The sequence below is a fragment of the Aulonocara sp. 'chitande type north' Nkhata Bay genome, linkage group LG14 (assembly GCF_057382095.1).
Source record: "Aulonocara sp. 'chitande type north' Nkhata Bay isolate Kocher_YH1m ecotype deep benthic linkage group LG14, A_spYH_male_GT1.1, whole genome shotgun sequence".
NCBI lineage: Eukaryota > Metazoa > Chordata > Actinopteri > Cichliformes > Cichlidae > Aulonocara > Aulonocara sp. 'chitande type north' Nkhata Bay.
Genome location: NC_141357.1, coordinates 26,097,179 through 26,110,889, shown reverse-complemented (window position 1 = coordinate 26,110,889; position 13,711 = coordinate 26,097,179). Strand labels below are relative to the sequence as shown.

Here is a 13,711-nt window from a genome sequence, read left to right as displayed (position 1 = left end):
GCTATGAATAAGATAGGAAATAAATATGAAAAATTAAAAAGGGTAAATTTTACTAGGAAGGAATAGAATATAAATTAAGGTTAAAAATGAAATAACTGTACAACACAAATTAGAATGAAGGGTAAATTTAACTGGGAAGAATAAGATAAAGATAAATATATAAATTAAAGTTGAAAATAAAATAACTGTACAACAAAATACACAATATAGAACTATATAAGAATGTATGAAGAAATATAAATATAAATATAAATATAAATATAAATATATCAGGTATCAGGATCTTGTGCACGTTGAGGATTTTGGCCTTTTTGAGTTTCTGCGCATGCCCTTCGGCATGAAGGGTGCAGCCCAAACCTTCCAGCATTTGATTGACTTGGTATTGCGCGGGCTGTCCTTCATTTTGAATATCTAGATTATATCCTGGTGGCCAGTAGCTTGGAGAAATAGTACATGTCCCACCTGCTTCAGGTTTTTCAGTGTTTGGCAGCACATGGCCTGATCATTAACCCGTCTAAACCCGTTTGGTTTACCAGTTCCACCGAGACTAAAGTTGGAGTCATAGCTGGACTGGCCATCGGGCAAACCGGGCCGCTGGTAATTTTTTGTTTATATGGGCCGATGGATTTTTTTTTTTTTTAGGAAGGGTATATATAATGAAAGGTGTTGTATTGGCCAGTTGGTCATGATCGACTCTGGGCTGGACCCCAATTACAGCCGAGGAGGCCGGATGCACCCTCCCCCTTGTTTAGCAATCACGTGATTTTCGTGCATTGCATGCCGGGAACTCGTGGCAAAACAATCCATGTACCGCATCAAATGCAAGCATTTGCAGCAACGCAAAACATTCATTCTCCAGTTCCAATACCTTCTTGTTTTTTCTTTGCCGCACAAAAAAGTAATGTACAAAACAAAAGGAGAACAATGCCGGTCCGTACAAAGACAGACTCGACGAAAAGACAAAGAAAAGATACGAGGAAAAAATCAAAGGAGTGAAAGGGTCAGATCCTTACGAGCACACATGTGTGCTCGTAAGGATCTGCAGAGGGACAAAAGACGTTAGCGTGCTGCCCAACTTTCACCACGCTCAGATTTATAATTATACGGTTCTTGGAGTGAGTGCATACACTCGTGAAGTTTAGTAACTTCAGGTCACTGCAACAAGCCCAGGTACAGTTTACCGACGGATGGGTGCAGGACCTTGAAATGCACCGTGTAGAATGAAAGACCATCGTACGAACAAAGGTAAGTTTACCAGTCTCACAAATCGTCGTCATAAATACACATTCCTTAACCGTTTATTAATAGGACCTTTGAGCTCAACGGTAATTAATTAGTAGTGGAAATAATTTCTGGTAGCATTACAGAAATGTAGCAGTGACAATAATATTGTATGTTGTAATCGCACTGGACAATTAGTGATACAAAACAACTGTTTTATCCTGTGAGTAAAAGTATATGTTTTTGTCAATGTACCATAATAACAGAAGCGAAACGCAATATTGTGTCAGGGCAATTCACTATTTATGCACAATAAACAAAGGAGCATAGCGCGACAATTTCTGTTCAGCGCCAGACTTGCTTGTAACCTAGATCACCAATTATGTTAAGAAAAATGACGTATTAACTACTACAAAACTCTGACCTTTGTGGGAATGCTTGGAGCAGACTAACCTGTGAGCTGGAGTGTTCTGAGACGTTATATTTGGTATATCCAGACCATCCGTCGGCTCTTACTTCGGAAACATGGCTTAAAAAAATTCTCTTCAACGACGTAATCCGATTAAAAAAACGATCACTTTACCCGTCGGCTTCCCGTGGCTGTCATGCGACCGGCTATTAAAGTTAATAATACAGCAGCTTCTTGCCATTTTTTTGTGTTTCTTTTTATCGCTGTGTAACTGAGTTCAATTGAAAGCCTGCGTGCGCTAGTACCTCTTGCCACAAGTTCCCAGAATCCTTTGCGGTTTTACCCCTGAATGACGTCACATTTATCCTGGTGGGCCGGTCTCTAGTCAAAATGCCCAGGCCGATTTTTTGTCCCAGTCCAGCCTTGGTTGGAGTAAAATATTGGGATCTCTTGTGTCATCCTTACATACCTCCACAACATGAACATTTCAGATGATTTTATTTAAAATTACTATGACATTTATATAAAGAAATTATTTGCACAACATTTATTTATGTGTTCTTTTCAACATTCCTGAAATTATTCATAATTTACTATATAGGTATTAAATCTAGATGGTACAAAGCACTATGCCATTGCCAGTAATGGGCCACTACATTACATATAAATGCAAACACACTGCCAAACAGCAGTTATCTTTAAAGTTATTTGCAACTACACATGTGGTGAAAAGTGGAGAGAAAGAAAAAAACACTTAGGAACCCCCCCCCCCCCCCCAAAAAAAAAAAAAATAATAATAATAATTTACTGTCTAGTCACCTGCAGATTTTTAAAAAAAGAAGATAGAGAAGTGAACTCCCATCCTCACTTCCTAATTACCTGGAGGCACCCTAAAGACCGGCCCCTCTCAAAAGTTAGGACAAATCAGTTGGTAACTAGATAAGACAAGGAGACCAAACATTGAGGGACAAATTATCATTTTCTCCTAAGATAGCAGCAACTCTTTCATGAGAAATAACTTTAGACAATTCCCCTTACCACAAATTAACAGTGGGACGTTTATCCTTGACCCAGTTAATTAGAATACATTTCCAAGCCAGCAACAATATTTTATCTAATACTTTGCGCTGCAAATAAGTTCATAAAGATTCTTTTGAAAGTAAACCAAGAAGAAAATATCCAGAGTCCCTTTAGATCTAATTCTTAAAAATATTGCTCAATTCTTGAGATATGGAACTCAAAAATCTTTTGATTAGTTTACATTTCCAGAAGTAATGAAAGAGGGTACCAGTTTGTTTTGGACATTTGGTACAAAAAGGGGAAACATGAGGTGTAATCTTATGCAAAACATTAGGAGCTATATATAGGTAGGGTTAAATTTTGTATTGGGTTTCACAAATGGTTGCAAGAAAAAGTAGATCTAGCTATCTTAATGGCTCCTTTCCAATCCTCCTCAGAGGATTATTAACATGATTATTAAAATCTCTCTCCCATTTATGAATAGCACTCAGTGTACTGCATGGAAAAGATGATTCAAAGGAATTTACTGTCTCTTACCTACGATGTTGTTATAGAGTGAAAAGGAGGCAAGAGTTGTTTTTTTTTTTCTTAAATTGTTTTGCATGTGTGTGCGTGTCAATGATTAGATAGACAAAATTTTAATATATTTACTCACATACATCCATTTCTTTCAGCAGCATAGAACATATCTTGCAGTGTACTGTAATCCATGCATCCATTTGCTTCCGCTTATCCTTTTCAGGGTCGCGGAGGGTGCTGGAGCCTATCACAGCTGTAATAGGGCAAGAGGCGGGGTACACCCTGGACAGGTCGCCAGTCTGTCGCAGGGCTAACACACAGAGACAGACAACCGTTTGTGCTCACATTCACTCGCGCATTCACAACTATGGGCAATTTGGATTAATCAATTAACTTATCCCTACAAGCTGCATGTCTTTGGACAGTGGGAGGAAGCCGGAGTACCCAGAGGGAACCCATGCAAACAAGGGGAGAACATACAAACCCCACACAGAAAGACCCCGGTCTGATGGAGGACCTTCTTGCTATGCGGCATCAGTACTAACCAACATGCCACCGTGCTGCACAAGTTAATTATAAATCCCTTATCAGTCAAAAATTAGATATAAGTATGTATTTTTCCAAAACTCTGTTATTTAATGTGTCACAGAATTTTAACTCATTCACTGCCATTGACGTCTATAGCCGTCAATGGCAGTGAATGAGTCAATGGGTTTAACTCATTCACTGCCAATGGCTGGCAGTGAATGAGTTAAGTGACTCGTAATGTCTACTAATGTAATAATACATGATGTAAACACAAAAATAGCAAAATAATTTAATTGGTTAATGTTTTTGTTTTTTGGTTTTTTTTTTAGTTTATAATTTTTCCCATAACATGTTTCTTGGTATTTTTTTCTGGCTTAAGAAATATTATGTAACACTTGGGTGCAAAAATGCTACTTAATAAGCCAAAAGCTGAAGACAAAATTGCAAATATTTCTACAGCTACAGTGAACTTTCCAGGAGAGCTGATGTATGCTGGGATGAAGGTAATCCACACAGCACAGAATATCAGCAGGCTGAATGTGATCAATTTGGCTTCATTGAAATTATCAGGAAGTTTTCTTGCCATAAATGCAAGGATCAAACAAATGATTGCAAGGACACCTATGTATCCCAAAACTGCATAAAAAGAAGCCTGAGAACCTGTATTACATTCAAGAACAATAATCTTATTGCTGTATGTGAACAACATATGTGGGTAAGGTGGGTTTAAACTCAGCCACAACACACATATTACTATTTGAATCAAAGTGCAGGAGCAAATGATGATTCTTTGTTGTGTGTGACCAAACTTTCCAGCAATGTTGTTACCAGGAAATGTGGCTTTGAAGGCTGTGACAACAACAATGGTTTTTCCCAAGACACAGGAAATGCAAAGGGCAAATGTCACACCAAAAGCGGTGTGGCGCAGCATGCATGTCCAGACTGTTGGCCGACCAAGGAAAGTGAGAGGACAGAGAAAACACAGAAAAAGAGAGAATAATAAGAGAGAGCTCAGCTCAAAGTTGCTGGCTTTTATCACAGGAGTTTCTCTGTAGTTGATAAAAACCACCATTGTGGCCAAGGAGAGAGAGGCCCCTAACAGGGATACAAGTGTTAGAGCTATTCCCATGGGCTCATGATATTTCAGAAACTCAATAGTTCTAGGAATGCAATCATCTTTTCTCTCATTGGACCAGTATTCCTTTGGACAAGGTGTGCAGTCTGCTGCACCTGTTGAGGATAAACAGAAAGGGTAAGTGATGTATGTAGATAACATTTTAATAGAATATACAATTGTACTTGGAATAGTAATAAATTAAAATTACTTTTAATAAAATCATATCATGCAGTAAGTCAATATTTTAAATATTAGTTATATGTAGACACTAAACAAGCATGTTAAATTGTACACTTTTAACTTAATATGGGACATGCACTCTTGTTATTGATCCCTTGTCTACCTGTTGAGTTGGCTATAGTTCCATCAGCACAGGGTACACAGTCAAAACAACATATAGGTTTTCCCCGAATTTGAGCTTTTCTGGTTCCAACTGGGCAAACATTAGAACACACCGATGTGGGGACCTGTGACAAAAGAAATATTTAAATATTGTAGCTGTAAATGATTATGTGTTAACAAGAGAATACTAAAGGATGAGATACTAAAAGTGTACTGCATGTAAAATAGAGAGACATCATGATTACTTTTTTCCCTGTCCTCCACACTATCTTTTCCTCCTCGATGCTGAGCTTGTAATCACCATTTGCAGCAAATGTCAAATGACCAAGTGTCACATGTTGCACTTTTCCATTTATCAACTGCCAGTTAATGACATCATAAGAAGCAGGAGGATCGCCATTCTCATCAAAAAACACCTCATCACCAAACTGATTTGTGAAATTCACCCTTTGTAATTTTTTACTGACCTAGAGAGGAAAAGATAATGCATTAGATACATATAAATATTCAATTATTGGTTTTGTTTAAACAATTTCAACGATTGTAGCTTTCAGGTGCACTATTTCTCACCTCCTTGGGTTGAATATCTGTCAGGTTTAAACATCGCTTTACTGTTTGTGCTCCAACTGGTTGGCAAAATACCAGCTGATGCAGAGCATGTGCAATAGCATAAACCGCTTTATAGACATTATAGGTCACTCTGAGCTCTGTGACATTGAAGAAATCATTCTCGGAATTCATTAATGTTTCATTGCCTGTACATCTTTTCGTTGTGTCCTCAGTAGCTGCATGTACCCCTGGCAAAACAGGTGTGCAGCCCACGATAATCTCCCAGAAATCCTTCACGAAAGGTGCATTTGGATCTGTATAAGGACTAATACTTGTAAGAAAGTGATTAAGCTTAGGAATAGCCATCTTCTGCATTACAAATCCCACTGTTCCACCAAAGGATCTATACATTTCAGGCGTGGATGGTCGAGATGATGTTATCCAAGCCACACAAGAAATCCATTGAATTCCTGTAATGTTCTGGTTCACAATCTCTTGCATCAAAGGATAAAAATCACCATCAACAGAAAAAGCTAAAATTACTTTGACAGACGACTGTTTAATTATTTCCACAACTTCTAGAAATTCATCTCTTGTGTACGTGCGTAGAACTGATGCAACAAAAGCAACACAAACCCCAAACTTTTCAACCTCCTCCTTAAAAGCAAGAATTCCATTACGTCCATAATCATTGTCTGACTGTATGGCTCCAATCCACTGCCATCCAAAATGTTTGACCAGTGCAGCCAAAGCTTTTGCCTGGAAATAGTCGCTGGGGATTGTTCTAAAAAATGTAGGATATTTAGTTCTGTCACTCAGACAAGCACACGTTGAGAAGTAGCTGATCTATAAAAGAGAATAGAACACAGAAAGAGTGTACATGCAATGTTACATCATACAATGCCATAAAACCAATATCACTTAGCATCATAAAATAAAAAACTTTATCTCTTACTATTGGCATATGAAAGGGTCCAAGAATTCCAGCCACAGCTATTGACTGAGATGACCCAGACTCTGCAATAAGGGCAGATATAGCTGGAGGGCAATGAGAAGATACATCTACCTCCTCTGCTCCACTAGCCAGTGCTAGTGCAGCACGTAGAGCATTTGTAGGAGATGCGCATGAGTTAAGGATCCTATAGCCAAGAGATATGTTTGGAAGGAGAGCAGGATCATTGTTGATTTCTTCAATGGCAAATAACATTGCCTGTGTCCATCGATAAATTCGCAGGTCAAATCTAAGGACATTTTAGTGATTGATCAAAGTAACCCAGCTATTGCTTCACATGTATATAAAGTACAATGTCAAGAATGAAAACACAAATAAACATACATGCATGACATATGAAAAAGCCATTTGTGTTAAATCATACCCTTCACACTGCACTTTAGGCGGCTCCTTATCAAATGTAGAGGTGCTGAGTATCTGTTTGATCAAGATTGGGAAGATTCCTCCGATCATTATGTCACCTTCCTTAAACAAACTTGGCATATCAAACCTGCCAAACGGTTCACAGCCAGATACTGTGTTCGTGCTGAGAACACACAGAAATAGGAGGATACCTCTTTGCATGTTTGCACTGCATTGCCATATAGGCATGACAGCACAGTTCTTATAACAACAGTATTACATGTAGCCAATGTGCTATAATTTCCCAAAGGGCTCAGTGATCTTAGATTGGCAAACTTGGAATCAGGAAAGTAATGCTTTACACGTATTGTTAAATGTCAGTAAACTATCTTGTATCGAAAAGTGTCTAAAACTACTTTTGCAATGCACATTAATCATAAAGAAATTTGAAAGAGACTTTAGAAAACTCTTTAGCTAGATAATGTATAAGTTATCCATAGTCTTTCAGTTTTGAAGATCACAGACAGGGTAAATACGATTATTGCCCCTATAAGTACACTGTAAGAAATGTACATAAAAATTACAGTTAATAACTGTAAAATAGCAATGGTAAATTACCATTAAATCAAAAAGAGTAATTGACTGTAATATGGAAATTACATTTCTGTAAATTGAAAAATTGTGATTTGCTTTTATTTTTACACTGCTGATATGTTGAAAATATATTAATGTACTGTAATATGGCACATTGTCTTTGAAAACAACAGGGAAAATCTGTAACATTATTTACAATTAATCACCCTACAATTTACATAATAAGATTGAATGACAATCTTTCCTGATTTTTTCATTTGAATTTACGATTTACAACTGTATATTAATTACCTAAAACATACCGTACTTTTAATTTTAACAAAATGTCAAAACATTGCTTGAATTATTGTGAAAATTACAGTGAAATGTTTTTAATATTAACAAGCTCAGGCTCAGTATATGTTAACAGTACATACAAAAAATTACTAATAATAAAAAAATATGTATTTTTTTTTAAGTTCTAGAGTCTCACCAAGTATAACACAGCTATTTATAATGAAACATAAATATTTTGTGGTATAGGGAGGTTTAAATCATGGATTTACCACTGTTCAGTCTGTGTTCAATCTGTTTGAGTGTGATACCACCTGCTGAAATTAAAATTAATTGATCAAAATGAAATACAAAAAATAATGAAATAATGTTACTAAATTGGTGTAGTTTGCAAGGTCAAGAGCAGTCAACGAATGTATTATAAAAGCTGTAACAAGCAGTTTCCTTAAAGTCCATGCACGTTTGGGAGACAATGCATCACGTGTCTAAACCGTCACCTATACACACACACACATATATATATATATATATACACACACACATATATATATATATATATATATATATATATATATATATATATACGTCCACGGCCGGCACCTGCTAAGCCATCAGCTGGACTTCATTGTCAGGAGCCTCGCAGAGTAATCTGGGTCCAAAACTCCATTTACTTTAGGTCCCAAAGTCAAACGAGCACTGCATCATCACTGAGAGTTAAAAACAGTCTAAATTCGTTCATCTGTAATAAAATGATCAGCGTTGCTGCTTTACCATTAAGTTTAACGTCCAGGCATCCAAGAAAACAGAATTTATTAAATTTAACGGAGTTAAAGTTAGCAGGAAGTTAGCTCGCTAGTTTCCACCTAAACATGATAAACCATGTTCTGACTGAGAGATTTCTGAAAAAATTTAAACGCACAGCTCTGCTATCACTTCCAACATAAATGAAGACAGAAAACTAAACAGCAGTGACGTTTGTAGGGTTACTGAAGTGGGACTAGCTGGTATAGAATGAGCACTCCTTCAGTGGGAGACTGTGGCACCCACGGTGTGGGACGGAGAGATTTCGCAGGTCTTTCCTCCCCACTGCTGTCAGACTCCACAATAAAGACTTTAACTGATCAAACACACACATCCACACATGTGCAATAACACTAAGTGCAATACTTTTCTGGCATCGTTGTATTTTTACTCAGCTGTATATTGCATTTGTATTCTATTTTTATCTTATTGTATATTTTATTCTAATGTATATAGTATTTTATTTTATTCTATTCTGTACAGTTGTGTACTGTATTTATCCTTATTGTATTCTAATTTTTGCTTCATAACTTTTGTACTGTCCACTTCCTGCTGTGACAAAACAAATTTCCCACGTGTGGGACTAATAAAGGTTATCTTTTCTTATCTTATCTTATTATCGCTAGTGACACAGCTATATTAGCAAAACATAAACACAGTGAAGCTGTAGGATGAATGCTAACTTTTTTCCACTCGATAAAAGTTAATGTGAGGGTTCCCCATGGTTAGGGACTAATGCTATCGCATGGCAGGATGCTGTAAACAGACCAAACTTCAGTCAGGTGAACAACTGAGATAATCCATCCACAATATGAGGTTGGCTAAAGTTTGACTTATCTAACTGTTTTGTTTCGCTTAATGCGCCTTATAATCCAGTGCGCCTTATGTATGAAAACAGACCCGTTCATCGACAGTGCGTCTTAGATAAGATAACCTTTATTAGTTCCACATGTGGGAAATTTGTTTTGTTACAGCAGAAATTGGACAGTGCGAAGTTATATAGCAAAAATTAGAGAACACTCGAATACAGAATAAGAATAAGATACTGTACACAACTGTACAGAATAAAATAATACATACAATAGGATAAAAATAGAATACAAACGCTATATATAACTGAGTAAAAAATACAACTTATAAAAAGATTGTTGTTACGGTTTGGAAGAGGACTCAAGCGCAGGACTCCGGTTCTGATGCTCACAAGAAGGGTTTATTTACAAGTCACCAGGTGTATATACAAGAATGTGCGGGGGGTGTTATATACAGCTGAGTGGGGGGAGAAGGGGTCTCCAGGGAAGTCCAAGGGAAAGCACGCGTTCTTCAGAATATCCACTCACACGATCACAGGCTCACACTCCAACACTGCCACACGGGAATCACACGGGGAAAAATCCAGGAAGCTCTGTAGACAGGGAGACAGGGTTAAGAACGACGCACAGAGGAAAACACTCTTAACTAAACTTGCTGTAGCTTGACTTCACTAACGCGTGGTAGACAACGATCCAGCGACGAACAGCAGGTGGGCGGTAGAATGGGAGAGTCCCGAGTTGCGTCTTCGGAGGCGGCAAATTGGCGTGAGAGGGCGTCTGGCTTGACATTACGGGAACCGGGTCTGTAAGTGATCGTAAACTGGAATCTAGTAAAAAACAGGGCCCACCTGGCTTGCCTGGCGTTGAGGCGTTTTGCCGATCGAATGTACTCCAGGTTCATGTGATTGGTCCAGACCACAAATGGCTGGGCAGTGCCCTCTAGCCAATGGCGCCACTCCTCCAGGGCTAGCTTGATGGCTAGTAGCTCTCGATCTCCCACATCATAGTTGCTCTCTGCAGAGGTGAGACGGTGTGAAAAGTAGGCACAGGGATGCAGCTTACCTCCTTGCTGCTGGGAAAGCACCGCCCCCACTCCAGCGTCCGAGGCGTCCACCTCCACAATGTCGAGATCGGGTTGGACGAGAATGGGCGCCGAGGCAAAGCGGTCCTTCAGATGGGCAAATGCTCATTGAGCCAGCTCAACCTTGGGAGAAGTAAGACGGGTCAGAGGCAGGGCCAGTTTACTGTAGTTGCGAACGAAGCGCCGATAAAAGTTTGCGAACCCCAGAAAGCTTTGAAGCTGTCTACGGTCGGAAGGGGTCGGCCAGGCGACAACGGCTTGAACCTTTGCAGGATCAGTCTTGAGGTTACCCCGATCGATGACGTGGCCCAGGAAGGAAACAGTTGAGACATGAAACTCACACTTCTCCCCTTTAACAAAGAGACGATTTTCGAGGAGACGCTGAAGGACTTGCCTGACATGGCGTTTGTGGTCGGCGACAGATCGGGAGAAGATGAGGATGTCATCCAAGTAAATGGTAGGCGTTGCGCAGGTCCAACTTTGTGAAGATGGTGGCACCCTGGAGAAGCTTGAACGCGGAACTCTGCTGAGTTCCGCGTTTTTGGTGACAAAAGAGAAACCAGTGGCAACAGGTGAGGACGAGGGGCGAATGAGACCAGCGGCAAGTGACTCATTGATGTAGTTTTCCATGCTTTCCCACTCCGGTCGAGACAGGCTATACAACCTACTGGTCGGGAGCGGCGCGCCTGGGAGGAGGCCAATCCCACAATCGTACGGCCGGTGAGGGGGAAGGGAGCGTGCCTTATCTTTACAAAACACTTGCGCCAGGTCGTGATAAACAGACGGTATGGAGGACAGATCAGGCGGTTCTGAAATAGTTTTATTGGGTGGTAGGCTCATGGCGGGGGTGGCGGCCTTTAAACAGGACATGTGACACTCCTCCCCCCACCCCGAAATACTTTCTTTCCTCCAATTAATCACAGGGTTATGTTGACATAGCCAGGGATAGCCCAAGACTAGTGGTGTGAGTGGGGCTTTAAAGACGTACAACTGTATGGTTTCAACATGATTGCCAGAAAGAGACAGGGAAATCAGTTCTGTGACATGAGTAATGTCTGGAAGACACTGGCCACTAAGGGCTGTGACTTGGAGTGAATGAAACAGAGGCTCCGTGCTAAGACCTAATTTTAGCGCCAGCGAGGCATCAATAAAATTCTGTTCTGCCCCGGAATCGATCAGAGCGTCGAGAGAATGAGTCTTGAGACGAACCGTTAGCTTAGCCGCAATCATGAGACGAGGAGGAGACTGAGAACAGGTGACCTCGCCCACCCGTACACTCCTCGCTACTGGCGGGCGCTGTCTTTTGGCCGCGCCTGGCAATCCATGGCAATATGGCCCTTGCGGCCACAATAAAAGCACTCACCGGCTCTCCCGCGACGATACCGCTCCTCGGGCGACAGTCTGGAGCGGCCCAGTTGCATGGGCTGTTCACTTTCTTCCATGCTGTCCGACGAGTGACTGCCGCTAGATGCGCCCCCACCTGACATCTCCATGCGCCCCGGGGGCCTCTGGGAAATGTAGTTTCCGGTTCCCCGACGCGCCCGTAGGTGCTCATCCAGCTTCACACATAGTGTAATCACATCAGACAGGGTCTTAGGAACATCTCTCATCATCAGCTCTCTCTTTAACTCATCACAAATATTATTCAAGAGAGTACTTATCAATGCCGACTGCCCCCAGCCAGTTTCTTCGGCCAAGGTCCAGATTTCGACCGAAAAATCCGCCATACTCTGCCTCCCCTGCTTCAAATTTAACAGTCTGTGGGCAGCCGCCTCCGCTCCGGTGCCTCTTTCAAAAACACTTTTAAATTTGGTGAGGAAGTCCTCGTAAGAAATGTCTGGGGCTGTTCTTAAAACAGCTTGCACCCAGTTTAATGCCGGCCCACGTAACAATTGAACCATAAAGGCGATTTTGGCCCCATCTGTCTCATATGTTCTTCGTAACTGATGGAATTGTAGGGTGATCTGAGTCAAAAATCCACCACATTTATCGAACTCACCCGAGAAAGGCTCCGGCGCTGGTAACGATCGCTCTGGAGGTTCAGTGGAAGCCGGCGTGGGGGAGACAGGCGGAGCGGCTGCAGATGGATTTGGAGCCGATAGCTGAGGAGGAACAGACGGAGGGGGTGAGGTTGGGCTTACTGATGGTAGACGTTGAGCGAGGGCTTGAGTGAGTGCGGCCAGTTGTTGATTTATGTGCTGAAGCATGTGTTCGTGGCGTTCCAGAATTGCCTCCGGGGTGAGGACGGGTTGCTGGGTGGGATTTGAGTCCGCTGAGTCCATGATGGCTGGATCGTTATTGTTACGGTTTGGAGGAGGACTCAAGCGCAGGACTCCGGTTCTGATGCTCACAAGAAGGGTTTATTTACAAGTCACCAGGTGTATATACAAGAATGTGCGGGGGGTGTTATATACAGCTGAGTGGGGGGAGAAGGGGTCTCCAGGGAAGTCCAAGGGAAAGCACGCGTTCTTCAGAATATCCACTCACACGATCACAGGCTCACACTCCGACACTGCCACACGGGAATCACACGGGGAAAAATCCAGGAAGCTCTGTAGACAGGGAGACAGGGTTAAGAACGACGCACAGAGGAAAACACTCTTAACTAAACTTGCTGTAGCTTGACTTCACTAACGCGTGGTAGACAACGATCCAGCGACGAACAGCAGTCACCTCCTGGCTTAAATGCTGCTCCCCTTAATGAGACCCAGGTGTCTCATCTCCCGAGGGCGTGGGCCGAGGGCGTGAACCCACAGTGAGTTCCGCCGGCGAGAGAGAAGAGGAAGAGAGGGAGAGAAACAGAGGGCTGATCAGCGTGCAGCTGATCCGCCTGGCCGTGACAATTGTTGCACTTCGTCTTATTGCACATGTGTGGATGTGTGTGTTTGATCAGTTGAAGTCTTTGTTGTGAAGTCTGTCAACAGTGGGGAGGAAAGACCTGCGAAATCTCTCCATCCCACATCGTGGGTGCCACAGCCTGCCACTGAAGGAGCTGCTCAGTGGTGTCAGAGTCTCCTGCATGGGGTGGGAGATGTTGTCCAACAGGGATGACAGCTTAGCCACCATTCTCCTGTCACTCACCACCTCCACTGAG

At 41.5% G+C, this 13,711-nt stretch overlaps 1 pseudogene; it reads right to left on the bottom strand.

Moving 5' to 3' along the window:
* Positions 1 to 4,022: 4,022 nt before the first annotated feature.
* Positions 4,023 to 4,973, bottom strand: LOC147314717 (extracellular calcium-sensing receptor pseudogene; annotated as a pseudogene).
* Between the last annotated feature and the right edge of the window lie 8,738 nt (positions 4,974 to 13,711).